Below are 5291 nucleotides of genomic sequence, written 5' to 3'. Positions count from 1 at the left end.
CAGCCAACCTACTCCTGGTAATTTAGTTGAAGGGAATTAAATTGGCATATGAAAGCATTATCTGCACCCCTATGTTTATTACAGATCAATTCACAATAGCTATAATGTGGAATCAACCCAAATGCCCATCAGTTGAAAACTGGAGAGGGCCGGCACTGTGGCTCACTTGGTTAATCCTCCACCTGCGGCGCCGGCATCCCCTATGAGCACCAGGTTCTAGTCCCGGTTGTTCCTTTTCCAGTCCAGCTCTCTGCTGTGGCCCAGGAAGGCAGTGGAGGATGGCCCAAGTGCTTGGGCACCTGCACTCCCATGGGAGACCAAGAAGAAGCACCTGGCTCCTGGCTTCGGATCGGCATAGGTCCGGCCGTAGCAGCCATTTTGGGGGTGAACCAACAGAAAAAGGAAGACCTCTCTCTCTGTCTCTCTCTCTCTCACTGTCTAACTCTATCTGTCAAATAAATAAATAAAACTGGAGAAAGAAATTATGGGATATGTACACCATGGAATACTACATAGCAGTAAAGAAAAAAATGAAATCCTGTCATTTACAACAAAATGGATGAAACTGGAAAACATCATACTTAGTGAAATAAGCCAGTCCCAAAAGGACGAATACCATATATTCTCCCCTGATCTGTGATAACTAATAAAGCACCTACAAGGTAATGTATAGGAGTAAAATTGATCCTTCGAGATGCAATGACTTGAACAGCCCATGTCTTGACTGGTGATGAACAAGCTTTTTTTTTATATAGTATTTGTTGAGCTCTTTATTTAGTATAGAATTAATCATATGTGTACAAAGTTAGTTGAAAATAGACCTTAGTGAAAAACAAGCATGGGAAAAGAGAGGGAGGAGGAAGAGGGGTAGAAGTGTGGTGGGAGGGCAGGTATGGTGGGCAGAATCACTATGTTCCTAAAGTTGTACTAATGAAATACATGAAGTTTGGATTTTTTTTCCTTAAGGAAGGGTTTTTTTCTCCCTCCCTCCCCCACACCATGGCAGCGCATGAGCGGACCAGGCGGGCGGCCAAGTTTTCCAAGAGGTCACTTCACCAAGATGTCCAGTGATAGGCAGAGGTCCAACGATGAGAGCCCCAGCACCAGCAGTGGCAGTTCAGATGTAGACCAGAGAGACCCAGCCGCTCCAGAGCCTGAGGAACAAGAAGAAAAAAAAACCTTCTGCCACCCAGCAGAAGAAGAACACCAAACTCTAGTAAAACCACTGCAAAGTTATCCACTAGTGCTAAAAGAATTCAGAAGGAGCTAGCTGAAATAACCCTTGATCCTTCTCCTAATTGTAGTGCTGGGCCTAAAGGAGATAACATTTATGAGTGGAGATCAACTATACATGGTCCACCAGGTTCTGTATATGAAGGTGGTATGTTTTGTCTGGATATCCCATTTTCATCAGATTATCCATTTAAACCACCAAAGGTTACTTTCCACACCAGAATCTATCACTGCAACATCAACAGTCAGGGAGTCATCTGTTTGGACATCCTTAAAGACAACTGGAGTCCTACTTTGACTATTTCAAAGGTTTTGCTGTCTATTTGTTCCCTTTTGACAGACTGCAACCCTGCGGATCCTCTGGTTGGAAGCATAGCCACTCAGTATTTGACCAACAGAGCAGAACATGACAGGATGGCCAGACAGTGGACCAAGAGATAGGCAACATAATTCACATAATTTGTATGCAGTGTGAAGGAACAGAAGGCATCTTCTCACTGTGCTGCAAATATTAAAAGCCTTTACAATACAGACTTCTGTGTATATGTTATACTGATTCTACTCTCAGCTTTTATCCTTTGGAGACTGGGAGACTCCCCAAAAAGGTAAATGCTCTCAAGAGTAGAACTTTGTAGCTGTAGATTAGTTATGTTTAAAACACCTACTTGCAAGTCTTGCTTCTTTGGGATATCAAAATGTATTTTGTGATGTACTAAGGATACTGGTCCTGAAGTCTACCAAGTATTATAGTGCATTTTAGCCTAATTCATTATCTATATGAAGTTATAAGAGTAGCTGTAGATGACTAGGAATTATGTCATTTGTATTAAACCCAGATCTATTTCTGAGTATGTGGTTCATGCTGTTGTGAAAAATGTTTTACCTTTTGCCTTTGTCAGTTTGTAGTGAGAGGATTTCCTTTTACCCTTTGTAGCTCAGAGAGCACCTGATGTATCATCTCAAACACAATAAACATGCTCCTGAAGGCAAAAAAAAAAAAAAGAAATACATGAAGTTTGTATTCTTTAAATAAAATGTTTCAGGGAAAAAGTAATTAATACCAATTGATTAGAAACTCTTCCAAAAAACTGAAGAAGAGAGAACAAATGAATACTTTCTGACTCATTTTTACATATCATAAACCTGTTAAGGGACATATTTCTAAAATATATAAAGAACTAATATAACTCAATATAAAAAACAACAAATTTTGAAATAGGCAAAGGATTTGAATAAAAATTTCTCAAAAGAACATAGACAAATGTCCAATAAGGACATGAAAAGATGATTGACATCATTAGCTATTGAGAAAAACTAAAATTAGGTATACTTTATACCTACTAGGATGGCTATAATCAGAAAGGGAAAAACAATGGGTGTTAGCAATGATGGGGAGAAGGTGGGGCTCCCAGACATTGCTGGCAAGAATATAAAATGATTCAGGAGCTTTGCAACAGTCTGGAAGCTCCTCAAAATGTTAAATATGGAGTTATCTTAGAATCCTGAAGTTCTACTCCTGATATATCCTTAGAAGAAAAGGAAACATGCATTTGCTTTTTTTAAAGATTGATTTATTTATTTGAAAGGCAGGCTTACAGAGAGAGAGACAGAGAGAGAGGTTTTCCATCTGATGGTTCACTCCCCAAATTGCTGCATCAGCTGCCAAGCTTAAACCAGGAGCCTAGAAATCTATCCAGGTATTTCACATGGGTACATGGGCCCAAGCACTTGGGCTATCTTCTGCTTCTTTCCCAGGTGCATTAGTAGGAAAGTGGATAGGAAGTGGAACAGCCAGGACTCCATCCAGTGCCCATATGGGATGCCAGTGTTGCAGGCACTTAACCCACTGCACAATGCTGGCCCTGCACAGAAACTTGTACACAGATGTTCATAGCAACATTATTCATAATAGCGAGAAAGCATTAACAACCCAAAATGTCCATCAATGGATGAGTGCATCAATGAAGTGGAATATTATTTGGCCATAAAAACTGAGGCAATAATAAATGTTACCTCTGAGCTCAGATACCCCAGCCTCAGGCTTGCTCTTCCCGGGCTGCCTGTCACCTCCCCAAGGTTCCTCTTAGGCTTCTAAGTAACAATAAATCTAACCTGTTCCTGCTCTTTGCTCAGCCATAAGGGTGTAGCTCCTGCAGTTACTGTGATATCCTTTCCCTGCTTACCTTTCCAGCTACCTATATCCGATATCTAAATCCAGTAAACTAACGTGCACTATAGACTCAGATGCTGTGCACCTATGGGCATCCATGCTAGAAGATGAATGGGTCAGGCTGGCTTTTGGAAATACTATATACCTGAACTAACATTAATAACATGTTTCTTCACATAATGTCTCAAAATTCTAGATGCTGTATTTTAAAATAAATACAGATATATTTTTTAATTTTTTATTTATTTTCTTTATCTTTCTTTATTTTTTTTTTTTTGGAAAGCCAGACAGAGACAGAGAGAGGTCTGCCATCTACCAGTTCACTCCCCAAATGCCCAGAACAGCCAGGGCTGGGCCAAGGTGATGCCAGAAGCTCAGGACTCAACCCAAGGCGGTGCATGGCAGGGACTCAAGCTCTTGAGTCATCATCTGCTGCCTCCCAAGGTCTGCTTTAGCAAGAAACTGGAATCAGAAGTAGAGCTGGGACTCAACCAGGTACTCTGACATGGAATGTGGGCATCTCAAGTGGTATCTTAACTGCTACACCAAATGCCTACCCCAGAACTTACCTTGTAATTCCATTGTTCTAGAAACATTCTGAAGTTCCCTCATATCTTTAATGCAGAAAACAGATATAATATTGAAGGAGGAAGGGAGGGAGAAAAAAGAAGGAAAGAAATGACTTCCAGCCTTGCAGAGAGCACAGAGCAAAGTGGTATGTGGAATCTGCTGGATAATAAATCTAAAGTGGATCGAGAAACCACTTTATGTTCCTAGCCCAGTAATCAAAGAATCAGAATTAAAGCCAATAATTAAGTTTTTAAGGCAGTTGCTTTATCATGGCATTCATTTCTAAATACATGGTATGCTCTTTTTGAATTAGAAATGGAAATTCTTCAAGGTCTGAGTAACCAATGCACAAAAACAATTTTGAATACTTTAAATGGAAAGTAGCTTTATGCAAGACGGTACTTCAACAAGTCCACAGAGAATAGAATTAAAAGCTAAGCCTATTTGGCTGCAAAAACATCTTAAACCCATGCATGTGAGGGATTGGCAAAAAAGTTCATGGGAAATATGCATCATAAACAATGAATATTATAAAATATTAGAAACTTATGAAGAAACCAAAAATAAGTATATCTTTCATTCCACTTCTTGCGAACTTTTTAAGATACCATTGTTCAGTGTCCACTCCATCCTACTCTATTCAATGCACACACACCACACAAACACAGAATTCTATGATACCTGCATTAGAACTGACATTCTGGTCTACATAGCCTATGGTCTATGCCAGAAACACCTAGAGTGCTATCCTGGTGAGTACATTTTATCTTTTGATTCTAAATTTAGGTGGCCCCTCTTTACTCCCCATCCTATTAATAATAGAAAATGCAGTTTGAAACTCTAAGACTTTCTTCACTGCAGCATCACTCCAAGTAGAAAATATCTCAGGTTCTCCTGGTCATTAACAGATCAAGCTACAGTAATTCTGTCTCCCATCAAGCGTCTGGCTCTCTATATGGCCATGCCTCCTGTACCACTGACTTCAGTCTAAAATCTGTGTCTCCTACTTCTGGCCTTGAATCCATGTCAATCGCTTTCCGTCTTTCCAAGATCATGTGCTTGGCTGTGCCATCAACACTCTTCATCTGATCCCGACCACACAGCATGCCCAGAAGGCCCACTGCTCTCATTCCTGCACCAGGTTCTCTGGTGTGAACATCCCCAAGGGTCAGCAGCACCTCCTACATCACCTGCTTTGCTTTGTGCCAGGCCTATTTCTGAATGCAGAAATCTTCAAAGTCCAAAAACGGTATTAGTTACACTGAAAGCATTTGTTACCAGAAAAATTTCTGAAGATTTCACAGCAGAAGATCAAACC

The 5291-nt window shown here is 40.4% G+C and overlaps 1 pseudogene; it reads left to right on the top strand.

The window, feature by feature from the left end:
* The first annotated feature begins 1020 nt into the window (after positions 1–1020).
* LOC133758412 (ubiquitin-conjugating enzyme E2 E3-like) lies at positions 1021–1779 on the top strand (annotated as a pseudogene).
* Positions 1780–5291: the final 3512 nt, after the last annotated feature.

This window comes from Lepus europaeus, chromosome 4, assembly GCF_033115175.1.
Source record: "Lepus europaeus isolate LE1 chromosome 4, mLepTim1.pri, whole genome shotgun sequence".
Lineage (NCBI taxonomy): Eukaryota > Metazoa > Chordata > Mammalia > Lagomorpha > Leporidae > Lepus > Lepus europaeus.
The sequence above is the reverse complement of the archived record's forward strand: the minus strand, read 5'-3'. Positions and strand labels throughout refer to the sequence as shown.